The 27,103-nt window shown below is 45.7% G+C and overlaps 1 protein-coding gene and 1 non-coding gene across 2 annotated transcripts in view; both read left to right on the forward strand.

The window, feature by feature from the left end:
* Positions 1–16,043: 16,043 nt before the first annotated feature.
* Positions 16,044–16,116, forward strand: TRNAS-UGA (transfer RNA serine (anticodon UGA)). The gene has a single exon. It is a non-coding gene; the product is annotated as a tRNA-Ser (tRNA).
* A 1,172-nt stretch (positions 16,117–17,288) lies between these two features.
* Positions 17,289–27,103, forward strand: part of LOC126540144 (galactosylceramide sulfotransferase-like) — a 108,821-nt gene continuing 99,006 nt past the window's right edge. Inside the window, exon 1 of the mRNA XM_050186931.2 lies at positions 17,289–17,374. The gene's annotated coding sequence lies outside the window, so the exon portion shown is untranslated. The remainder of the gene's footprint in view (positions 17,375–27,103) is intronic.

A 27,103-nucleotide genomic window follows, 5' to 3' on the forward strand; every position in this document is an offset into this window, starting at 1 on the left:
ACCTGTAACCCTGCAAGATTATCATTATCCAGAATCGAAACATAGGTTCGAGGCAGCATAGCTTGTGTCGTGGCCAAGAAATGTCCTAAATGATGCAAACTATTGCCGAGCTTCCTTATGGCGTACATTTGAAGCAAAGTTCATAAGCATCTTTCCACTTGGCCGCGACATTACGTAGGACTAATGATCGGCTCGTGAGCCAAGCCGACCCGATCGAGATTAGTCAATACGTGAATCTTTGCTTTTGTTAAGGGACATTGCCGTACTGGTGTTCCGACCCCCTTCACCTTACTGTTCACTCGCAACTGTAGGTTACCATAGCGCCACAGCAGTGACTTCTCAGTTCCTGAAACTGATGTACCCACGTGAATAAATTTCGAGAATTGTTTTGCACAGTGCTAGTCTAGGAGCGCATTTCTGTATGAAACCCTCAACATGGCTTTCAGCTCACATTAAACACCTTTGTTCCAAGCTTGCTTACGGATGTGAATGTGTCGGGTATCCTGTCCTACGTATTATGTACTTCTTCATTCAGAGTCACATATCGTGTTGTATTGACTCATGGGGAAACGCTTTTACAACTTACCTTGAGCCTCTATTCCGTCTGCAAAAACGCGCATTAAGAATTATCGCCTCTCTTAGATGTACACAATCCAGTACGTACTTGTATAGCGCATTGCATGTGTTGCTAGTGCAGGCATTGTATGAATTCAAAATTGCTGAGGTAATTCTTAGTATTATCGAAAACAATAATTCACTTCCAATTACCTTGTTTAAAATCCCGTTACGAAATACAAGAGCTGCAAGTAATCAGTGTTTTAATTTGCCCTCATGGCATACTCTGTACGGGAAAAGGCTCGTGGAATTTAACGGCGTACTTATTAGTAATTCTCTGCCGAAACATATAAAAGAAGCCCGTAACTTTAGGTCTGCAGTGAGAAAATATTTTTTCAAACATACTGTCGATAAAAGGATACTTCTTCATATTTACATTCCTGTCTAAGTTGTACATGTCAATTGCTCAAGTTGTGCATGTCAATGTTATTGTTAAGTATTAAGTCTGTTTTGTTGCTCGCGCGCGTTAAGGATAAAAGAACACTGAGTTATATTTACCTTCGTGTCTGAGTTATTCTAGTCTAGTCTAGTCTTAGTGCATTTCCAAGAGAGAGAGAGAGAGAGACTTCAGTATGATGGAGCACGGAGTAGGGTGGATTACAATTATGGGTGTAACCTTCAGTCAAACGCCCCGGCGGTGGTGGCAGCACTTACGGCTCTAGCCATCAGCTTTCGTTGATACACCAGTGCCCATTTGGTCAGCACCATCTCCCATTGCTCGTGCGTTATGTTTCAGCTGGGGGAGTTATTAGGATTTGTTTGGCAGTCCTACATGTTGTTGTATTGCGTGGCTCGCTCTGTACAGAAATGACGAAGGGGTTGGTGAAAGGTGGGGTACATCGCATGGAGGAGCGTGAGGTGAGGATAGGTATGATTAAGGCTTGCGTTGGGGCTAGTTGGGATTTCATACCTGTGTTTAAATATACAGTGCTGCAAAGTTGCATCAATGAGACGTTTCTTTTACCGGCGCAGAAAAAACGTGGACAGACGAAAGAAACACGCACCAAACCACGAGTGCAGACTGCGAAGTGTTTGTTTTTGGTAAGCAAGCAACATACATGTATTTTATTCACGAACCTGTACACGTGTCCGGAAGTCTCTTCATTACCAGAAGAAATCAATTTTCTGAAATGTGCCTTGTAAAAATATTTCTTTTGGCGGTCAAAAGTTTTTTTTTGTCTTTTAGTTTGTTTGTTGTACGTGTTTTGTGCTGCGATTGCAGCCTGCCATTTATCTTTTCACCAGGTTTCACTATTTCCATAGCTAAGTTTGTAAATTCTGTCACCGTCACCCTTATGTCTACAGTCGTTCTTAGTAAGCCATATTTTGAGCCGTTATGCTGTCACGCTGTCAATGCCACATTTGTTGTTCGGTATGATATGTATGTTTGTTGTCTTGTATTTTTGTTATTTTGCCTTTTTTAATTTTTTCAAATGATTCTATGCCCTCATCCTTCGCCTTTACAGTAAAGTGCCATATCCGCTTCCTTCGCGTGCCTCGCCGCCTCATGGCGTTTTTTCTTTCTTTCTGTGCTCTCTTCTTTCATATGTTATCTCTCCCTCTTTTGACAATACTGTAAGAATGGCTCGTGTTTATTTTGGTGATTGCTTGTCGCAACCTTGGGCCACACATTTATGAAGCAAATAATTCATATGTTTTTATGTTTATCGGCACATGTGAGAGTGACAATGCGGACACGTGTACCGGTTCCTGAATGAAATCTATGTATGTTGCTTGCTTACCAAAAATACACAATTGACAGTCTGTGCTCGGAGTGGTGTGTGTGTGTTTCTTTCGTGCATCCTCATTTTTTTCGCGCTGTTAAAAGGAACGCCTAAAGATATGAACCAACTAGCCCGCCATAACGTCGTAATAACTCACAGAGAGCACATATGAAGCGCATCTATCAACTATTGTCTCCACGCCGTGGCTTCAGCTCTGGTGACAGATGGGTCGGGCGGCGGAATCGATGCTCTCGAAAAGTAGTAGTGCTGCACTATTTCGCAGTAAGTGTGTAGTTCTTGTGGACTGGAGTTCTCTTGCGTCTCTTTTAGTGCCCAGTTGCAGTGACCTTGGGCTATCGTGTGCGCGATGGTTTCCGCTGACGGAGGCACACTAAGAAATTCTCATACCTACGCCAACATTGTGATATAAGAGACACCCTCCAACAAACGGGGTTAGTGTGCCCACACCACGAGAAAAACAATCAAGATGATTCTTCAGAACCAGTACAAGCCATGGGAGAAATGTGGGAGGCAATGTTAACCGCACAGAGCCTCAACGACCAGCAGTTCTTCGTGCCTGCGTCCTGTCACGGTGATTACCATGTCCTCCCCATTCGGGTACTTGGCCGCATCTGTCGAACGAGCAGTGCAAGTACCGACGCGGTATGCAAGGTAGCAGAAGCAGTGACAAAATAAAGAGGCATATGGCATGTTGACGGCATACGTGTGATATGCGTAGTGCGCGAAACCAAGTGCCGTGAATATCAAAACTAAAAGATGAAAACAAACAGTGCGCGCGTACAGGTTAGCCCAGTGCTTTAAAAGAGACGACGGCGTCTAGAAGAACACGCGTGAAATAAAGGAAACATAAAACAACATTAAAAATTCACGCAGCTACAAGGATACAAGCTTTAAAAAACATGGAGCCCCGAAAGTAACAAATTCCGGAAAGGCACAAGGGCCCGATCAAAATCAAGAAATTGTTGCAGAACCTATCTCACGACGACGGTTGTGTGTTATTGCACAGTCTTAAAATAAGGTTTGCAACCGCATGTAAGCGCATTACCTACCTAAACAAATAGCGCCGTCCTGACTTCGCATGCTCCGATGGGGATTGGGTTTCTGTGGTCTACGTGCGCTATGATAACGTAGATTATTTCGGGAGTGTAACGTTCGCAAAGTTTACGGACGCTAAGCAAAAGCGTTGCGGAGCATGGCGGCACCCATGTCTCAGGCTTGAGCGTGAATTCTCATGATGATTAAGCACTGACTCGCGTTGATCGCCAGAATTACTGTAATGAGGTTTCGCTTTTTCTAAACCCACCTGAAAGGTAAGTTATGAGCTCATAGCGCATACATTTTCTGATATAGTTGGGCGATGCTGGCGCCCGTAGGGCTAACGAGACGCGTCCGCATAGCCACAGTAGGATGGCTGCTAATGGATCGTATTGGCTTGGATACGTTTGGCACGAGGCACCAGACGGCAACCATGGTTTATAACGTCTTCTTTGCGTTTGCGTTCCCGTACGGTAAACTATAAAACGAAAGGACGTGAACAGTACTGTCCCGCAAGGGTGCTTACGTTAAGCAGGGATGCAGTTGTTCCACGCCACTTCGTGCCTGCGATTCTGCGGAGAACATTTATAAAACAACTAATTTGGTCCTCCAGGGCGGTCAAATGATGAGTCCATCGAAGCTGATGGTCTAAAATCACGCAGAGAAAACGATATTTCCGAACCAGCTCGATCACATGGCCATGTGTTGAAAGACCAAAATTTCTAACCTTTTTTCTTGTGAAAGGCAGAACCGCTGATTTGGCATAAGATATCTTCATGCCCCGTTTTCTTAAATAATCACCTATTGCGTTCAAATATTCCTGCAACCGTTGCCTGACAACTTTTAGAGACTTGTTCGATGTCCATGTGCAAATGTCATCAGCATACATAGATATGTCTGCTGCAAGTAATGCTGGTAAACCTGCTATTGCTGCATTGAAGAGAAGTGGGCTTAATACACTTCCTTGCGGAACTCCTTTATTTATGGTGCATTCGTCGCTTTGGCCGTCATTTCTATTTATACATATATATATATCTATCTCTCCTTCAGGAAGTTAGCGATTCATTTGAGGACTCGACCATGCACTCCGACAGTTGCGAATCCAAGCAGAGCGTGAAGGTGACTAACCGAGTCTAAGGCCTTCTTAATATCAATAAACACAGCAACAGCAATGTTCCCACAGCTAATCTCGTGGTCAACAAACGTTACCAAGTCAAAGATGCAGTCCATTGTACATCTGCGTTTTCTGAAGCCAGCCATTTGATCTGGTAGACAACTGCTTTATTCTATCCACCATTGCACTCTAATATCGATCATCTTTTCCAGCACCATTGAAACACAGCTCCTTAAACTAACAGGACGGAGGGAGTCAAGAGACAGTGGCGTTTTGCCAGGTTTTTGCAATGTAATTAATATGAAGCATTCCATTGCGCGTTACGGCATGAACGCTGTACTTCTGAGGAACAGCTTGCATAATTACATGATCATCTATTGTGACTAGTTGAAAATGCAATCTAACTAAAGTATAGCATGGCTTCAGCTGTGGACCAAAAATCACATGTGATGAATGTGAAGCATCAAAGGGGACATAAGCATATGTACAGGCTCGGCAGTGCAGGATAAAGACAAAGAAGCAAATCATAAATTGGCAAAGGCACCATCCTGTTTTACATATCCCTTCCATGCACGTGGATTTTACATGCGGCTATGCATATACTTGCACAATGAACCAACTACTTGAAGCCAAAATTTTTGTTACTGAAGTGGTTCAGGTAAGCTAAAGTAAGAAAAATCATCGCACTTCACAGAATAGTACCTTCGTTTCGAAACAAGTAAATATGTGTCTGGGAAGACTAATACAGTGCCTCACTGTCCGCTCTATCTTAAGTCCAGAAATTTTCAATGTGCAGAAGTGCTTTAAATTTGACTTTGTCTTATGAAAATTATCTCGGCAGACGTCATCAAACAAAGGGGTTCCGCTTGATTATTACTATATATTAACATCTGCCAATTGATGAACAAGTGTTCCGCGCAAATGCTCTCAGTTCTTTGCACTGAACGCATACCTGCATTCACTAGCATACTTGGTTGGCAAGTACATTGATTTACCCTAATCAAAATCTCAAATAGCTGCGAGAAGCACTCGTATGATTATTTCACCGATGGAGAAGCCACAATTTTACATGTGCCAAAATAATTTCTCAATTGAAAGCGACTCTGTGGCTGCTAATTAAGGCCTAAGGTGCGCGCTACGGTGTGCACAGTTAAAGGCCTTGCCCCTCGCTCTCGCTTCGGCAGCCGCGAGCAGTTCTCATGAACTGGTTAGGTGAGCATGAACGTAAACGACGAGGACTGCTTAAACATTGGATTCTCTTCCCCCAAAGCTTCCCCTTTCTGGAACATAAGAGGAAGGCATACTTCTAAAATTAGGTGTAAGAAGTAGATAAAATGCATGACATGAAAATCTGTCAACTTCATGTCAGCGTTTAAAATACAGAATGACAGTGGTTTGAATCTGCACCCTTGTATATACGTGCTGTTAAATTATGTCAGCAGCGAACAAAGCATGAGCTGTTGCTTTTTATGTTGAACACAGACACCGCGCTCACTGGAAGTATGTATGATGTCACTAAGCAAATCTGCAATGTTATTGTACAACTATATTTCTGTCACATAGGTACATCTGTTGAGAGTCAAGACAGAAATGGGTTACTTCTCATAAAACTAATCAGCTCTTCTTTAAAACACATTTATGTATTTTCAATTACACTTGTTCTTATGTGTATTTCTCCACAGATGATCCTTAATCTTGACTTCCGCATCAGAGACATTACAATAAAATACATGGTAAGATAACTGCTTAGAACACGTGAGAATTTTCATCTTAGTGTGACATACTGTATTTTGGAAGTTTTGTTATCATTTACTCAACTGGTACACCCATATACCCACATTCTAGTTTTCTCGTCCAAACTGCATGCTAATGTATTTTGATCCTTTGGACTGCGCTCCAGCGCAATGTGGAGTCATGCTGGGCTGACTCTGCGGCATCCTTGTGTTCGTGCAGCTGCTTTCTTGCGTTGTATAAAGCGGATGCCTGAAAAATACCGTGTGCAGAAGAAAACACCAGCATATGGTGTAAAAAACAAGACCGCCAAGAAATAAAATCACTGCACTAAAAGAAAGTCTTTGCTCTTAGTCTTCCTACTGATATGCATGCGAAACATCTAAACGATTGCAATAGTCAACTGCTAAACTAACTTCAGTTTTTATATTTAAAGAAAAAAGAAAGTTAATTCTTTCAGCGAAAAGTGGTGTTCCTCGGCAAAGTCCTGTACGGCTTTACCAAGATGACAAAGGGACAGTCTGTTCAACAAATCAAAGAACAGCATAAGCCCTGCGATGTTCACTTACTGCGTGTGTTCATAGGACTGGTAGGGCATTTTAGGGCGTTCATTAAAGACTTGGCGGTGATATCCAGGAGTCCTACTAGGCCCACTCTAAAGGAAGTTCCATTTGTGTGGAGCGATGAGTGCGACCATGCATATAACGAACTGGTGCACGCAATATCTTCAGATCCAATCCTGATATTACCCGATTTCGCCTCTGCTCTGTGAAGACGCCTCCAATTATGGCACGGGAGCAGTGTTGTGCCAAATAGATTCAAACCAAGACCGGAGCCACAATTTAAATGTCATTGGCTATTACTCCTACACTTTTTCAAAAGCGGAACTAAATTACACGACCACTGCAATGGAGGCCTTAGCAGTAGTGCTGGGCTTACGATACTTCAGGAGGTATTTGCAGCGTCAGCTCAAGCTTTTCACGGACAATCGGGCTTTGACATATCTTCTGAGCCTTACACAACCGAAGGGAAGACTGGCAAGATGAATTAGCGAAATTCAGCAGTTCACTTTTGATGTTAGCCACAGACCTGGTGAAAAGCTACCTGACGCAGACGCGTTATCATGATTGCATATACCATCAATAAACAACGATCAAAGTGCACACATCGCAAGTGTATGCGAAGACACTGAAGAGCTAACATTAATCGATGGAAAGTTTGTCGTCCCTCAAAGCTGCATATCTAAAATATTGCCGCTTTATAACGACAGCCCACACTCAGGCAGACATACTGGTTTTTGGCGTACCTAATGGAAGATTCAGGAACGTTTTAAGTGGAAGAACATGAAAGCCGATGCTGAAAAGTACATCAAGACTTGTCATCAATATCAGACTATCAAAGCCAACTTCCGCCCAAATGAAAACCAGATGGTAATTTCTGTGTATTCTGATCTCCCCCTTCGAAGTCGTTCATCTCGATTTCGCTGAAACCAAAAAGAAAGCGGAGGGTGTGTGCCGGACTCAGCCCTTTTTACTGTCTGTGGACCAGTGCACACGAATGGCGACATCTAAACCAGGAAGAGAAGATGCAAACACTGCGATTGTAATGATGGAAAGAGAGGCATTTAGACACACCATGGTGATTGTCTGTCATTATGTACCTGCATTCCACAGCGAGATGGTCCGTTACTGCGCAACAGAATAGGGTATCACTTTGAGATTTTCCGCACCATACCACCCGGAAGGAAATGGCCTAGCGGAGTGCCTAATACGTGATTTGAAGATATTCATTTCTGTATACGCATAGCCTCGTGGAGGATGGAAGTGTGCTCTTGAGGCAGCGGTTAAGCGTCCCAATCAATCTCACACAGCTGGAGCTGGCTGTAGCCATCAGTTTGCTGCCTTTCAGAAGAAGACGTGGCATAGTAGTGAAGATCCATATTCCAGAAAGCAGGAAGACGTCAGAAGAATGTAGAAAAAGTTTTTATGTAGAATCCACTGCTTATTTATTACACTCAGGTGTCCTTAAGGAAATAAAAATGAAATGAAAATACACTAGGTATAAACGTACTATGAAGAAATACTACGACTCGCACCATGCAACTCACATGCCCAACATACAACCTAGAGACATGGTGCTAGTACGAAGTGGTCTTGATGGTTCGAAAATGCTTTCACGAGCTCTTATGACGTCCTCAAAATGGTCAAGCAGCAAGGTGTACTGAAGTCCGTGCACTTTGAAGGACCAGCACACAAAACAAAAGTTACAACTGTAGGTAAACTAGTACCTAACCATCCGCGGATGGATGAGAATAAAAGACCCGGGTATGTAATATCCTGGTCAAAAGAAGAATAGGAATCGAAACGAGAGAAGAAAAGAAGATCGAATGTAAACAGTAAAAAGTTTGTCAGTCTCAGATCCTTTATTTTAAGTTATACGCCGATATAAGTCAATCGGAGAGTACTTCATGTCAGGAGTGGCAGAAAGAGTGCATAAAGATGAAAAGTGCGGACATGTAGTGTATTACATGACAAGCCAGGCACTGATACGAGAGGACCAGATAATGGACACAGTTGGCGTCGGGTTCAACGCTTCGTCATCGGCCAGTCCCATAATGTCGCTGGAGGACAACTTACAAGCAGGAGCAAACCTGAACCCCAATGAAGCATTAAAACGACAGGCACTGACCAAAAGAAATGCTGAAAATGAATAATGCTTTAACACGTTTCGGTTTCGCTACAGAAGCCTTGTTCAAAATGGCTTCAAGGAAAGTTCATGAACGCTTATGTACGCTTCAGCACGTCACCTAAGTAGCACTTGTATTGGTAGCACTTGGTTGTGGGATCGTTCCCCACCTGCCGCAAGTTGTTTCTCATCCACTTTCATTTCCTATAATTTATTGTTTCTTTATTTCATTTATTAAGCACAAGTAATTTTTCCTATGTTGTCCTCGGTGTCAGTGCTTGTTGGCTTCTTATGGCATGATATGGGACACGTTAGATGGCACATTAATATACCCAGTGAAAGAAATGGAAAACGGACATCGCGGACAGGCTTACGAAATTCCCAGTACAACAAGCAAGTGTCAGAATATTCCGCCCTATAGGGTTTATAGCGTCAGTCACAATCGTTGCCAAAATCCCAAACAACGGTAATTGAAAGCGGATATTTTGTGGGACGAACAAACTAATAAACAGAAAACGCTAAATAGAAGAAATCGATGGAAGGATTACATACAATTGAAAAGCCAAAATTCCCAAGGCCATATATGGAAAGATTAGGGAAGCCTACAAGCATGAACGCCGATGTATTCTCAGGCACCAGTACCGCGGCATATGTAACGGTGGCGTACATGATAGTATCCTATCAATGAATCAATCAACTTTATTTCCCTTTGAATAGGAGGAGTACGGGTCTAAAAGCTTGCGCAGCTTGACGAGGTCCCAACCGCTTTAGAGTTGGCAAAACAGCAGAATGACGGTCAGTCATGCTCAAAGAGTTCAAATAAATCAACGAATATTCGATAACATCGAGCAACACAAAATTTTTTAACAAAGCGCAATAACAATACAACCCATTTCCACAGGCTTTAAATGACATGAACATGCTCGGCGATCGAAAAATAGAGGGACAAAAAGATTCGAAGGGATCGACTATTACTGAAAATAAATGAACTGGGCGAAACGTTTAAGGAGACAGTTTGATTACACGAAGGATCAAAATCTTCATGGTTTAATAGGTTTAGAAGGGAAGGTAGCTTGTAGGACAGAGATCGTTCATCATAAGACGTTCTAGGGGTGGGTACAGTCCGTATTTCATTGTGCTTGGTTGATGAACACTTGTGCTTGCATTTAACTTAGCAAGATTAATTATGGTATCGGTATCATACTTAACAAAAGCTTTATAATACAACATCAGCCTATAATTATATAAACAGAACACTGGGAGAATTTCGTACTTTGAAAAAAGAAGTTTTGTAGAAGAAGCAATGTACAGCATCAATATGTCGTATGGCTCTTTCCTGCACCAAATACAGCATGCGCAAATTTGTTACACCAGTAGTACAGCACACTATGCTGCAGTACTGCAACATAGAGGACACTAATGCATTATAGATCATAATCTTCCCCTTTGTAGGAAAAATACATCGCATACGTGCTCGCACACCAATGACAGATGACATCTTTGAATGGACGTTTTGAACATGTACATTCTATGCCAGGTGCTTTGAAAAATGTATTCCAGGGTTTTAACAGAATCCACCAAATCTAACTGCTGAGTGCCCAACAATAAATTCAACTTCTTTGTCAGCGTTTTTCCTTTAGGCGTGTACAAAGTAACTTGTGTTCTTGAAGGGTTTATTTTTAAAGAATTCACCGTGGCCCAGGCATCGAGGTCACACAGCGTTTTGTTAGCCGTCGCGTCTATCTCTGTTTCAGAGTTACCTGCACTAAAAGATGTCGTGTCATCAGCATACGAGACGAATGTTACGTTGTCTATGCAGTGTAGAATATAACTTATGTAAATCAAAAATAAGAGTGGCCCTAGAACGCTTCCCTGTGGCACAACAACGACCGGCTTCCTTATTGTATGTATCTACAAATTGTGTGCTGTGTGATACATAGGATTCTAAGAGCGCATGTGCTGTTCCACGCACACCACAGTTTTCCAATTTGCTAAAAAGAATGGTATGATCAATTAAGTCAAATGCATTGGAAAAAGCGACGTATATGCCAGATTCCCTTTGATTACGGCTGAATGCACCTATAGTTATTTCTTTTTGAGTCAAGAGGACTGTTTCGGTAGAGCGATGCTTTCTAAACCCATGTTGAAAATCTTGAAACGAATTGTGCTGACTAAAAATGATAGAAATCTGATATGCATTAATTTCTAAATACCTTTCAAAAACACTGGCATTATATAAATAGGTCGAGAGTTGTTTAGTGCCCCCTTATCGCCATATTTGAAGACTGGAACAGCGCGTGAAGCCTGCATTTGTTTAGGAAATACGCCTGTAGGTAATATTAAGTTATAAATATGGGTAAGAACAGGGCATATAATATCAAGCACGTACTTTATGGGGCGAATGGGGATGCCATCGGCGTCCAGGGATCGGCTGTTACCTATATCGCTGAAGCAAGAAAATACTTCTAAGGGGCTAGTTGGGGCAAGAAATAGAGTGTTACTAAACGCGTTTACAGGCAGGAACTTAGTTCAGGCCATCAACGTCATTTAACTGTGACTTTAATGTGAAGATTTCACTAAACGCGTTTGGTATAACATCTCCGGAAAGTTTCTGTCCGTTATGACACAAAACATCTGGAATAGCTGAAACTGAATTAGACTTTACCAAGGTTTTCGATTTGTGTCAGAGAACATCACTTTTTTGATTGGCTGGGTCACTAAAAAGTGCCTCGTAATAAGCACCCTTAGCATCCCTAAGCTGATTTGTGAGATTTTTTCTATATTTAGTAAACTCCCTGAGCAGGGCGGGATCTGTAGATTTCGCATATCGAGCATACACGGCCTGTTTGAGTTTAACCATACAAAGAAGCTTAGATGTTAGCCAAGGTTTTCGTGCTTTGAATGGCCATGTCATTTTTTTCATGGGAAGTGTTCATGGTAAACAGTTTTGAAAGTGCTCATGAAAGCTTTATGCGCAGTCACTATCTTCTGCATGGTAAACGCTGTTCCAAGCTACAAGAGTAATAGCTTGGCGAAATGCTTCAAGATTTGATGAAGTAATGGACTGAATAAAGACAGCTTTTCTTTAGTTCTACTAGTCATGCAGTAAATTCTATTTATTAGTTATATAATACCCAGATAATCACTGATGTCAGTGTACACACCTTCGGCCTCTAATGAATCAGTATTTAATGTTCGAAATGAATACATCTAATAGGGATGCGCCTTCAATAGTCATGCGCGTTGCAGTAGGTATTGTGTTCGAAAAGCCATAGGTTGTGATAAAATATTGAAAATCGTTTTGTAGCGGGGAAGACGAAAGCATGTTTATATTGATATCACCACCTAAGATTAGCTTTATGTTCTCTCCTAATGTACAGCTGAAAAATTTCCAAGAAACGCAATAATTGTGGTTGCGTCCCCTGATGGTGTTCTGTACACAACGGAAAACATTTTGCTATGACTCTGCATTCTTAACATCTCGTAGTCGGAAGTTATATAAGTGAATTCATCTACGGCCTTAGCCACAATATCGTCCCTGCGCCAAAGCGCGACACCACCCCCACGCTTAACCTGTCGACTTCGGAAAATTGATTGACTGCGAGAAGACTGAAACATGTGCGATGTGGGCGTCAACCAAGTTTCAATTAACATTATTGCTGAAAACGGTACTCCGAAAGTGTCGATTAGCAAAGTCAAGTCGTCTGTTTTATTTGGAAGTGATCGAACATTTTGATGAAAAATACGTCAGTTGCGGCTTTTTAACTGACACTAATGGTTTTATTTCGGATGGAACATAGCCCATTACCAAGCCAAGTGAAGGATGGTTAGTCCCAATTAGCAAATTTTAGACAGGTCCCTTGCGCTTCCAATGACATACACCCGGCTAACTTCCGTTTCCCTCGCCTTTATGCAGCAACCTTCGGTCCAAAGAAACTTAAATTTTTTTCTTTATTCACAGCCAATGTCTGGGCAAAAAGGCGCTTGTTGTCGGCCGTCGAGTGTTTATTGATAAAGAGTGGAGTGCCTGGGGTCTCAGAGAGATCTAAGTCTGTCGTAGTTATTCTAACCTTTCTAGCTTTGCTGATAAAGCCAGCCTTCTTTGCTCTCAGGCAAAATCGGACTATTATGTTTTTTGCCTTTCTTGGCGGGTATACGGTGAATGACGTCAGTGTCGGCAGAACTCACTGGACACCCAATATTGTCTCCGATGTTTTGCTAAATGCCATTGCAGCCCTCCGCTCGCGTGCACGGCATACCCTTAATCTCGATGTTGTTGATTCGCGAGTACTGCTCCGAGTCAGCGAGCCTTTTGGCTAAGTGCTCGTTTTCTTGCTTTAAAGCTTTGTTGTCTAATGCTAGCGCTTCGTGATCTTGTGTCATTTTTTTTCGTACAGGAAGTTGAACATCTCTGGGCTGTTGCGCATTTCAGCCAGTTCTCGTCGAAGTACGTCAACCTCGCGTGACAATTCTGCATTCGTGACCATCGGTCACAAAGATACAACAGGCCGGCAGCAGTAGGTGTGGCAATATGAATTGGGTGGAAAGATTCGATTGAATGAAAACTAACCTGTGTAGTGAAATGCACGGACTTAGCGGGAGAAAATTGTTGCCACAGCCGCTGCTGCCAACCAAAGTGCATAGCGATTAGCGCGGTCTCGCTTAAGTAGCGTCGATGGCAGCGCCACGTCAGGTTGCACTTCCACTCGTCACTGCAAGCAATTGCACGTGCCGATCTGTCATTCTCAAGGGATGATACCGACGGCTTGGAATGGTGACCGCTGAAAGCACTGCCTCGGCGCCTGCGTAGTGAAATGCGCGAGCTTAGCGACAGAAACTTGTTACCACAGCCGCTGCTGCCAAGCGGAGAATGGAGAATGGAATAAAAGAAGTACAAGTCATACTGGCGAAGACGAAAGTAGCTCCGGCTAAGATCACTAGGCTGCTGAGGTTAGGCCTTCTGGGAGCATTCCTCTTAGTAAGAATGTGAAAAACCTTACACCAGGAGTTCCATATATCAAAATAAGTTTATCAAGTAATGTTTTGGATTGAGTTACCATAGTACTTTATAAGATCACAAAGCACAATGAGCTAGAAGCTTTCGATGACAACAGAGTAAGTGAAATAAAGAGTCCACCGCGAGAAAAAACAATGGAAATACCTGAAGTGTACCGAAAATGCAGCGCACTTCTTAACGAGAGGTGTTTCCGCGCAGAGGCCACTCTGAGCTGAATTGTAGTAGAAAGGATAGGAGTTGTGGCGCACTAAGTAGCACACCTATTACGATATTAGTGATATAGAAGAAGAATCAAAATAAGGCGCCTTCACCCTAAAGAACACAAAACAATGTACAAGAAACAAGTCATCAACCGCAGCCAGTTTAGCTCATACCAACGATTCATTAGATTTACAGCCTGGGTGTCCAGATTTATAAACAGTGTCCGTCGATGGAGATTGAGTGGTAAGATGAGCAGTAGACGCAGTAAACGTGAATTGCGTCAATAAGGATTGAAGGGTGAGTGCGGGTGGGGGGGGGGGGGGGGGGGGAGCTTCTGTACAGGGCTGGCGTTAGCGGCTCGCCAGCCCCGGACAGAACTGGCCCTGCATTCGAGAAGGGACAGTTCGCTCTACCGTTACGTGCAAGCAAGTTAGGTCGCCCACTGCCTGTTTCTGGGTGTTTGCCTCTATTTGGGGGACTTGATATTTGGGGGAAGCGATCTGGGTTACCCCGTAATGTGGTCAATAGTTGGCCGCTCTCCACAGCACGAGCCGGAGACCGCGTATGGTGTGGTGTTTATATGGTGTTGTCGGTGCAGATCTGTACGTGTTTGTTTGTAGTCGGCGCCAATCACGCGTATATCCCCCGGTAATGTTCAGGTGCAGATTACTGTAATTTTGGTGGTCATGTCGTTGGTTTTCCAAGATGTCACGTGAGTCAGGTAGAGGTTCGTCGATAGGATTTGTCGGCGCTCGGGTGTCAAATGCGCGAGCTAGCCGATCTGTCCTTTGGTTTCCCTCCAGTCCCGTTTGTGCTGCGCACCACAACATGGCATGATGTTCTTCTAAACCATGTCCCAAAATTTTTAATACCGCCTTGGGGATGTTCCAAATAAATATATGCGGGAAGCTACATGGCAGTCTGTGAGTACTAAAGCTGACTCTCCTCTGTGGTCTTCATCCGTGATGGCTAGGGCGATTGCTACAGCCTCTGCCGCACTCGCTGATTCACATTTCGTAGAGGCTGTTATGGTCGATCGATGGCTTACAGCCGCTATGAAGTATCTGTTATTTTGCATTTTAGCTACGTCCGTGTAGATCGTTCCGGGATGCTAGCGTAGGCACTTTTGTAGATTGCCCAAAAGATAGCCACCAGTTTAGCGTTTGTTATTGCGCATGCATGCATCGAAGTATACGGTAGCCGATTTTTGTAGTCATCAGCTTGGTTTATATCGCACCGGACCGCTTGACCCGAGTTACAGCAGAGGGTAATAATACCGACCATCCGAAGCAGCTGCATCAGCCCTGAACAACGCTACGGCGAACGCTCCTTCGTCCTGAGTAGCCGGGCCGAAGCCCCGCAAATCGCTGAGCTCCCACCTGAGAGCACCATGCCCAACTTCACGGAGAGGGAGTAGCTTCTTGAAACTTTGTCGTGATTCGCAGCAGGGGATTAACAATCTTGCTCAGCCACTGGTCTTGCACAAATAAAGGAAAGTGTAATCAATGCATGCTAACCGAACTCACGGCTATGCGCCATTCTTTCAGCCAACTGATTCCTACCACTTGTACTGTAATCGCACAACTTGTCAGTTCAAGCGCATCTTAGCACAAGCGCTGTCAGTAGCCCCATGGATATCTTGGTTCCGTGTAGTATTCGGTCGAAACGAATATTCTACAAAATTAATAGCGACTTCACCAAGATCTGCTGTCTTCAGTTGAACTGTCGCGGTTTACACGATAAGATGGTGGAACTTACTTATCGATGCTGTCACACGCACAAACTGGACATCGAGATCTTTTAAGATACTCAGACGAACATTAAACGAGACGAGAGGGGGTTAACCCCTGGGTTCTACTAGCACACATAAATACGCAAGAAAAGTGGACGGGGAAACAGCGCCATAGTAGCTCAATTGGTAGAGCCTCGCACGTGAAATGCGAAGGTTGTGGGTTCGGTTCCCACCTGCGGCAAGTTGTTTCTTTCATCCACTTTAATTTACAATAAATTATCGTTTCTTTATTTTATTTATTAAGCACAAGTAATTTCCCCTATGTTCTCCTTGGTGTCAGTGTTTGTTGGCTTCTTATGATATGAGTAATAAAAATTGGGCCCCTCGGTTAACCCCCTCCCTTCTCGTGTATTACATTAACGAGGGTCTCGATTCCGGTACCATTGATGCCTTCAGGTAGGATATGTGGGTTTATTGACCAGTTGCCTTCACCCAAAACGATCTCGTTATCGTGACGCCTGCGGAAAAAAGGACGTTCCTCGTCTGCCGCCAAGCTCTATAAGTGGTGGCGCTGGCTCACACTCCCAGGGTTCTACTAGGACTCATAAATACCCCAGAAAAGTGGATGAAGAAACAGTGCTGTGGTGTAGCTCAATTGGTAGACCATCGCATGCGAAATATGAAGGTTGTGGGTTCGGTTCCCACCTGCGGCAAGTTGTTATTTCATCCACTTTAATTTACATTAATTTATCGTTTCTTTATTTCATTTATTAAGCACAAGTAATTTCCCCTATGTTGTCCTTGGTGTCAGTGTTTGTTGGCTTCTTATGATCAGACTAACATTGTAATTGATATACAGAGGAAGGCTTCATGAAGATATCCCCGCTATTACGTTATAGGCGAAAGCGCACGGCTGCTGAAGTTGGTGGCAGATGACAGTTGGCGATTTATATTGAGGCCGGTCGTCTTGACACGTCTTCATCCTTACAGAGGCGCAATGAATCGCATTCTAGGTGAGAAATCACCTTATTGTAGTCTACATGAACCCTGCATCGTTTTTTTACAACTTTATCTTTTTTATCGTAGGCTACTGCAGAGATCTCCCCAAAAGAATTCTGAAAGTGTTTAGAGAGAGATGGCGCTGTCATTTCTAAGTCAATACTGATGTCTATCTTGAGACCGATTCATGTGCGTGGAAGTAAAGATCATAGATACAAGTCTAAAGCTATGATTAATGCTGACATACAGCGTATCGTTTGAGCGAACCCTCAAAATGCCGTCGCAGCCAGGCGTGTCACGTATGTTGTTTTGTTCGTGCTGACGACAGTTGATATCGAACAGATGGGAGTTTGTGACATTTTCCACGACCGCCCAACTCTCTTCGACATTCAAATATTTCTACTATCCTATCGGCTCGCACATGTTTCCGTTGAGTTCCAGCGCTGAAGGTCCGAATGAGAAGCACTTAGTAGCTAGCTACAACACGAAAAAAGTATCGGGTAAGTAATTGTAGCATGCTCTCGTATTCTTATTGAGGATAGTAATGACTAACAGTTTTTAATAATTCACCCTGATTACCAGGTAGCAAATAGATAAAACTGGCAGCGCCTAGCATTATGATAAAACATTTGCGGGTCCTACGCAGTGTGAGAATCGATGCAAGCGAAGTTTTGTATTCTTTTTGCTTTGAATGACGTGGCAGAACTCTCAAACTTTAATTGCGTTGTGGGGATGTACGTCATTGAGCATACAAAGTGCGTACATACAAAATTATAAACTACACCGATTGAGCAGCAGTACTTTGGTACAGGATGACGTACAGACATTTAATGTTGTCAATTGGGTAGGCTAATTGTTCCATAAAGATGTCAATTGGCGTGCGTGGAAAATGGATGGACATTCTGCGTTTATATTATTTCAGGACCTGTATATTTCTCAAGCCTTACCTACAAGCGACAGAAGATTTTTTACGGTAGTAAAAGCTGTTAGTTGGTAATACGCATATTTATCAATAGCCCACATATTGCACAATGAGCCAATGTGCAGTTATCGATAATCTCTTATGCGGAACTCGCTTTGTTGTGGAGCGAAGTTGAGCTTTACGAACTAGCCGCACACTTGGATACAGATAGGCTTAATGTAAGCAGTCTCATTGCTTGGTTCTAACAGCACTGTAGTTGTTAGATATAAGTGCGTGATCGCTTAGTGTAATTCACAGCAAATACGCAATGTAAACAAAATGTAAACTTCTCCAGATGTGGTGCTAAATAAAAGGTGCATAAATTCATAATAATGCAGATAACTAATACCATATTTTGCACTAGTCAGGGAGCATGTGGTGGAACTTGAGTTCACTATCTGCAATTACGCCAAGATAAATGGCTATATTTGACAATTGACAAAAAAAAAAAAACGGCGGTATTTCCAGAAGGCCCGATAACAAGTTAAATGTTTGCAGAAACACTACAAATAATTTCACTGGAAGCGATATCCATATGGTCATTTTTGCAAGTGACATCGTCAGAGTAAGTGTTCTGTTTAGAATGACAATTTCTGTTTTTCCTATGCATAAATTTTCGTGGCGTTTGCCAGTATCGCACATAGAGGATCGCTAAGGACAATAAATAAATCCCCAATAGACACAAGTAAGCAACTGTGATAATGTTGAAGTGCCTGTGTGATTTTTCAAAACGTCCATGGTATGTAGGCCACTTTCACCGCGCTCTCGTGGGCGCCACCATGTTTGATCACGTGGTGTTGCGCGCATTGCTTGCTTAAGCCGGCCTCCACCGACTCTTTAGAATGGCTGCGCATGGCACTGGTGCAGCGTAGCAAGGCGTTATGTCACCGTTTGTCACCGAAAATGATTGCATCAATGCCACGAAACCTTGGGTAAAACTTAAGAAAAAATGTATATGTCGCATACACATCCTGCCGAGCTCAGAACGCCCTTTGAAATTATGCGAGCACTGTTTTACGGTGCGCGTGCTAGAAGGCCGGGCTGGCAATGAATTTTCGATTGACACAGCTGTACGTACCTTTGAATCCAGTAGCCTGTATTAAACCCTGCACGTTTGTATTAAACGACAATGACGTTAATTCGCGCATCGCTTTGTTTAGAGCGGAGCCCTTAGGCGCATGGCGTTGTTAGAGCAGAGCTGTTAATCGCGACAGGGGTGGTGTCATGCCTAGCAGACGCAGCTTGCGCTTACAGTGGGCTTTGTGCGCATGCGTAACTTTTGCTGAGCTCGTCACTTCGCGTCGTCATGAGGCACTTAGCGACCGGCCAGTAGACGCTGGTACACTGGTAAACTGGTACACTGGTAAACTGGTACATAAGAAGCGGATCAATGAGTTAGCGGTAAGAGGGAAAATAGAGGAATTCCAGATCAAGCTACAGAACAGGTATTCGGCTTTAACTCAGGAAGAGGACCTTAGTGTTGAAGCAATGAACGACAATCTTGTGGGCATCATTAAGAAGTGTGCAATGGAAGTCGGTGGTAACTCGGTTAGGCAGGATACCAGTAAACTATCGCAGGAGACGAAATATCTGATCAAGAAACGCCAATGTATGAAAGCCTCTAACCCTACAGCTAGAGTAGAACTGGCAGAACTTTCGAAGTTAATCAACCAGCGTAAGACAGCTGACATAAGGAAGTATAATATGGATAGAATTGAACATGTTCTCAGGAACGGCGGAAGCCTAAAAACAGTGAAGAAGAAACTAGGAATTGGCAAGAATCAGATGTATGCGTTAAGAGACAAAGCCGGCAATATCATTACTAATATGGATGAGATAGTTCAAGTGGCTGAGGAGTTCTATAGAGATTTATACAGTACCAGTGGCACCCACGACGATAATGGAAGAGAAAATAGTCTAGAGGAATTCGAAGTCCCAAAGGTAACGCCGGAAGAAGTAAAGAAAGCCTTGGGATATATGCAAAGGGGGAAGGCAGCTGGAGAGGATCAGGTAACAGCAGATTTGTTGAAGGATGGTGGGCAGTTTGTTCTAGAGAAACTGGTCACCCTGTATACGCAATGCCTCATGACGTCGAGCGTACCGGAATCTTGGAAGAACGCTAACATAATCCTAATCCATAAGAAAGGGGACGCCAGAGACTTGGAAAATTATATACCGATCAGCTTACTGTCCGTCGCCTACAAAATATTTACTAAGGTAATCGCAAATAGAATCAGGAACACCTCAGACATCTGTCAAGCAAAGGACCAGGCAGGATTCCGTAAAGGCTACTCAACAATAGATCATATTCACACTATCAATCAGGTGATAGAGAAATGTGCGGAATATAACCAACTATTATATATAGCTTTCATTGATTACCTGAAAGCGTTTGATTCTGTCGAAACCTCAGCAGTCATGGAGGCATTACGGAATCAGGGTGTAGACGAGCCGTATGTAAAAATACTGAAAGATATCTATAGCGGCTCCACAGCCACCGTAGTCCTCCATAAAGAAAGCAACAAAATCCCAATAAACAAAGGCGTCAGGCAGGGAGATACGATCTCTCCAATGCTATTCACAGCGTGTTTACAGGAGGTATTCAGAGACCTGGATTGGGAAGAATTGGGGATAAAAATTAATGGAGAATACCTTAGTAACTTGCGATTCGCTGATGATATTGCCTTGCTTAGTAACTCAGGGGACCAATTGCAATGCATGCTCACTGACTTGGAGAGGCAAAGCAGAAGAGTGGGTCTAAAAATTAATCTGCAGAAAACTAGAGTAATGTTTACCAGTCTCGGAAGAGAACAGCAATTTACAATAGGCAGCGAGGCACTGGAAGTCGTAAGGGAATACATCTACTTAGGGCAGGTAGTGACGACGGATCCGGATCATGAGACGGAAATAATCAGAAGAATAAGAATGGGCTGGGGTGCGTTTGGCAGGCATTCTCAGATCATGAACAGCAGGTTGCCAATATCCCTCAACAGAAAAGTGTATAATAGCTGTGTCTTACCAGTACTCACCTACGGGGCAGAAACCTGGAGGCTTACGAAAAGGGTTCTACTCAAATTGAGGACGACGCAACGAGCTATGGAAAGAAGAATGATAGGTGTAACGTTAAGGGATAAGAAAAGAGCAGATTGGGTGAGGGAACAAACGCGAGTTAATGACATCTTAGCTGAAATCAAGAAAAAGAAATGGGCATGGGCAGGACATGTAATGAGGAGGGAAGATAACCGATGGTCATTAAGGGTTACGGACTGGATCCCAAGGGAAGGGAAGCGTAGCAGGGGGCGGCAGAAAGTTAGGTGGGCGGATGAGATTAAGAAGTTTGCAGGGACGGCATGGCCGAATTAGCACATGACCGGGGTTGTTGGAGAAGTATGGGAGAGGCCTTTGCCCTGCAATGGGCGTAACCAGGCTGATGATGATGATGATAATGAGTAGACGCTAGCGCGGTACTGCGAATGTAAATTGTAGTGTTCCATGCAGACGTGTAAGTGGGCTTTCCTGCAGAGCGTTTGCGGCAGTCACGGACGAATCAGCGAGACATAGAAAGCTTCGCTTTAATAAGCGTACGCAAATCGCAGAGCAGCAACAATTATTGGGTAAGCAAAGCAGCGCTCGCTTGGCCGCCCCGATAAAGTCACGTCGTGGTGCACAGCGCGTACGCGCCCGCTCTCGTGAGTCAGCTCGCCGAGAAGACAAAACTTGCGCGGCGCGTTCTACGAAGAGGCTCGCCGGTTGAAGTGGAGTGTACTAGAACATTTATGAGAGGCGCGACATGCTGCCGTGAGGAGGGCCTTTTTAACCAGTGGGACCCTACTGTCATGCTCGCCAACGTAGTCTTTTACCTCGGTGGCACACCTCGAGTTTGGTTTCGGACGCACGAAGATGAGCTCACCATTTGGGATTCACTTAAGCAAAAGCTTCGAGACTTGTTCGGCAACCCCTACGGTCTCCAACTTGCCGCGCAGAAGGCGCTTTCCCGCCGTGTGCACACGTCAACAGTGCCCTATGTCACGTGCATTCAGGACGTCTTGGCTCTGTGCCGCAAAGTTGACGCACACATGACTGATTCAGACAAGGTTTCCCACATCCTCAAAGGCATTGTGGATGACACCTTGAACTTGCTCGTTTCCAACAACGTGGCGACGGTGGATGCAGTTATAAAAGTGTGCCGCCACCTGGAACTCGCTAAAAGCCGACGTATTCACCAGTAGTTTGCCCGTCTGTGCAACACCCCAGCGGCATCTTCCTGTGCCGACGCTCCTCGTCCCAACAACACTGGCGATGTTACCAAGATCGCCCTGCGTGAGATCGAGGCAAGCCTACCGGCTGCCTTCAACTCCAGCCCCACCAACGCATCTGCACTCATGGTTTCCCTGATCCAGGCAGTTGTCCGCGAGGAGTTCGAAGACATGGGTCTTCACACCATCTGCTCGGCCCATCGCCTTGATACTCGCCCGGCTTCTTCGATTCCGCCCCGTCCCGCATCTTCTTACCCACCACGTTTCCGCAACCCATCTGAATGGCGCACTGCTGTCGACAAGCCCATTTGTTTTCATTGCCATCGAATCGGGCACCTTTCTCGGCACCATCGCAGTCGCTGGAGTTCCCCGACCCAGTCTACTTAAACTGCCTACTCCCACCCAGCAGGTGGCCCTTCTCGTCCTTATGCCGCACGCTCCGATAATGCCGCCGCTGATTCTCCTGCACTGAACCGCCCCTATTCTCATTCGCCTTCACCCCAACGACAACAATCTCGCTCTTCCCAGCCCCGTCGCTCCTATTCGCCGACTTCCTTCGGACGTGGCTCCCAGCCGGAAAACTAGACGATGCAGCGCATCGAGGTGACGCTGCATTGCTCCCTACGCCGCTAAATCCTCTACTTACGTTGCCCACTCATCTGAGCCTTCTTGACGTGCAAGGCGACGGTATTTCTGTGTCTGCTCTTATAGACACTGGGGAGCATTTATCGGTAATGAGCGCTGACCTTCGCAACTGGCCCAAGAAAATAATCACGCCCGCCACGACGCATGTTGTCCGTGTCGCCGATGGCGGAACAGCCCCGTAAATGGTGTGTGTACGCCCGCGTCTCATTCGCCGATCGCTCCACTATCGTGCTATTCACAGTCATCGCCCACTGTCCCCACGACATCATTACCCTCAGCCTTGACCTGCCTGTTCTGGATCCCGCTGAACCACACCCCAGTCGCCTCAGTTCGGTCGACTTCGCTCGCTTGCCACCTTCGGCACTGAGTTACGTTGACTGAGTGTCATCGCCACCAGTCTCCGACGGTCACTGCAGCGCGGCTCCTGTGCAAGACGTCCTCCTTACACACGGGATCACAGTGCCTCATACAGTTTTATCTATTACGGCGAATCGCGTCTGCCTGCCAGTGGTCAATTTGGGCTTGACGACACAAGTGCTGCCACGCGAAATGTCTCTGGGCCAGCTTTGCTCATTCGAGGATCACTCAGTAGCATCAATTGCAGTAGACGATAATTCATCCGATCCTCCTCTACCATGGCAGTTGGCAACTTGTACCATCGCCGGCTTACAGAAAATGATTGCGCCCGGCTTGCCGTCCGAGCACGCTCTTGAGCACTACCGCGTTTTTTTTCTTACCACAATATTTTTTTACTTTAACGTTCGTCATTTGGCCCAAACTACAGCTGCTAAACATCGCATTAATACCGGTGATGCCCCTACTATTCATCGCCGCCCGTATCGAGTGTCACCGGCTGAGCGTCAAGTTATGCACGCAGAAGTTCGCAAAGTTCTAGCCAAGAACATTGTTCAACCGTAATCTAGTCCATGGGCGTCACCTGTTGTACTGGTCAAAAAGAAGGATGGCTCATGGCGCTTTAGCGTGGATTATCGGCGCCTTAAAAGGGTTACCAAAAAGGACGTGTATCCCCTACCTCGGATTGATGACGTCCTTGACTGCCTCCACGTTGCTCGCTATTTCTCCTCTATTGACCTTCGCTCCGGCTACTGGCAGATTGCCGTCGACGATCTCGACGCCGAGAAGACTGCTTTTGTAACACCCGACGGTCTTTATCAATTCAAAGTGATGCCGTTCGACCTATGGAACGCTCCTGCCACTTTTGAACGCATGATCGACTCTCTTCTTCAAGGTTTGAAATGGTCCACGTGCCTGTGCTCATTGGACGACGTTGTCGTATTCTCCCCAACTCTCGCCACGCATCTCGAGCGCCTCTCAGCAGTCCTGGACGTTTTTCGTCCAGCCGGTCTGCAGCTCAACACATCGCAGTGCCAATTCGGCCGTCGTCAGAGTACGGTCTTTGGACATCTCGTTGACGCGAACGTGGTGCAACCGGACCCAGGTAAGATCCATGCTGTTACGCACTTCCCTGTTCCGAAGTGTGTCAAATATGTGCGCAGCTTCATCGGCCTTTGTTCGTACTTCCGCCGTTTCGTGAAAATTTTCACCGCCATAGCACGGCCACTAACCGAGCTTTTGAAAATGACGCCCCCTTCCAGTGGGGCGATAACGAGGCCTCTGCATTCTCGCATCTAATCGACCTTCTCATAACGCCTCCCGTTCTGGCCCATTTCGATCCTTCTGCACCTACCGAAGTTCGTAGTGATGCCAGCGGTCACGGAATTGGCGCAGTACTGGCACAACGCCAGCGCGGCCACGACCGTGTTATCGCTTACGCCAGCAGGCTCCTCTCACCCGCGGAGCGCAACTATTCCAACACTGAGCGTGAATGTCTGGCCCTAGTTTGGGCGGTTGCGAAATTCCACGCATACTTATATGGCCGACCCTTTTCTTTGTCACAGACCATCACGCACTTTGCTGGTTAAGCTCACTGGAAGATCCTACAGGAAGACTTGGTCGCTGGGCCTTACGCCTCCAAGAATATACGTATACTGTCACCTATAAATCTGGCCGACTACACAAGGACGCTGACTGCCTGTCTCGCTACCCGGTCGACGAGCCTGATGACGCCGACAGTAGTAGCGCCAACGGCATTTTCTCTGTGTCTGCCTTCGCTGACATCGCCGATGAGCAGTACTGAGACCTATCGCTGCGAGCACTTATCGAGCGTCTGCGCTCTACACCTACCGACACATCCGTTCGCCGATATGTCATCCAAGGCGGCATTCTGTTATGAAGGAACTTCCGCCCTGACGGCTCTGATCTTCTTCTTGTCGTGCCAAAACATCTACGACAGACTGTGCTCTTTGAGATGCATGACGCACCCACTGCAGGAGATCTTGGGGTAACCCGCACTTATGACCACGTCCGCCGCCGCTTCTATTGGCCTAGTCTCGCTCGCTCCGTCCGACGCTATGTTGCTGCCTGTGATCCCTGCCAGCGTCTCAAAACACCTCAGGTGCTTCCTGCAGGTCATCTCCAGCCGATCACCGTCCCTGTGGAACCGTTCTTTCGTGTTGGATTAGACCCGCTCGGTCCTTTCCCACGTCATCCTCTTGGAGCAAATGGGTAGCCGTCGCAACTGATTACGCCACTCTATACGCTATCACGCGGGCTCTCCCTACCAGTTGCGCCACTGGCGTCACGAAATTTCTCTTGCGTGACATTATCTTGCTTCATGGCGCCTCGCGACTGCTGCTTACTGACTGTGGTCGAAACTTCCTCTCGAAAGTTATCGCCGACATTGTGCGTTCAGGCTCCATTCAACACAAGCTGACTACCTCATACCATCCTCAAACCAGCGGCCTGACAGAGCGGTTAAACCGTACTCTGAGCCATATGCTATCGAAGTACGTTTCCAAGGACCACCACGACTGGGTCGTTTCCACGACCACCACCTTCCTTACGTCACAATTGCGTACAATTCTTCCCGGCACGGCCCCGGCGGATTTTATCCATTTTATCTACTGTACGGTCGCGAACCTACCTTGCCCCTAGACACGGCACTTCCTCCTGCTGCGATCTCAACAAGCGAGTGTGCGCGCGACGCCATCGCCCTCGCCGACCATGCACGCTAGCTTACCCGTGCTCGACTGACGGCCTCACAAACCACTCAGCAGTGTCAGTACAATGCCCGCCATCGTGACTTACAGTTTTCGCCTGGTGCGCTCGTGCTCCCGTGGTCACCCTCTCGTCACGTCGAACTTTCAGAGTAGCTGCTTTCGCTATACACAGGGCCCTACCGCGTGATGCGCCAGGTGACGCCTGTGACGTACTAAATTTCTCATGTGGGCTCAACCTCGTCCTCTCCTCTGGCATCTAGAGATGTCGTGCACGTTAGTAGGCTCAAGGCATGCTACACTGCTTCCGAGTCTGGCCTTTAGTCACTCCGGGACGGCGCTTTTGCCGCCGGGGGTAGTGCTACGGAACAGTATTTGCAATGACGAAGAGGCGAGCAGCGAGAAGACGACGACGACGATTGGAGGCTAGCGCTGGCTGTTGCCTCTTGGCCAAGTGCGGCGTATTTTCTTGTAAATATACTTGTATATAGCTTTTCGTCTGCGTCTTCCTACGTAACAATATTGTCTGTCATCCGAAACCGTATTCGAACTGTAAGAAGCTTACACGTACCTCCTTGCTAAACGAATGCGAAAAGAAAGATCAAATTGCTCGGCATTCATTGCACCGTTCTTGATAGGGTTTGTTGCATTTGAAAACTTTGACTTTTTCTTAGAAAACTGCAGGAATCATAACTTTATTGCGATAGCAATTTTATGGACACACCACGTGCATTTTTGTCGCCGGCGTCACCGTTGCCGTCGGCGTCGCCCTGATGTTCCATATAAAGTCCAAGGGCGATACACTGTCGCTGCGCATCGTGTGCTGTCTGCGCGAGTGAAAGTGCGCGATGGAAGCGACGATCGCGGCTCAATATGGCCACATAACACGGCGCCGCCAAAAAAAAAAAGGACGAACACGAAAGGAACGTGCAAAGGAGGGAGGCATACCTGCTATGTGCTCATACATGCGCCAACTAGCCCAAACAAGAGCTTTACTACTCAATATGGTACGCGTGAGGGAGGAAGCGGAGAGCAAACGCGCCGCTTCCTATCGCGGGAGAGCCCGTGGGGGCGATAGGAGGGAGGCAGAGGGGGCGGGCGCTGTGCTCCGGTAGCCACTGCGCATTTCGCGACCGGGCCCAAGTAGAACTGACGATCGCGGCTCAATCTCGCACACCACAAATGGAGGAAAGCGGGAAGGCAGCGCGGGTGGGAGGGGAGGCGGCTTCGACTGCGCCACTGAGTGCGTGCTTTCCACGGCCGCGCACGGTCGAGGACGCCGTACCTGGA

The sequence above is a fragment of the Dermacentor andersoni genome, chromosome 2, assembly GCF_023375885.2.
Source record: "Dermacentor andersoni chromosome 2, qqDerAnde1_hic_scaffold, whole genome shotgun sequence".
NCBI lineage: Eukaryota > Metazoa > Arthropoda > Arachnida > Ixodida > Ixodidae > Dermacentor > Dermacentor andersoni.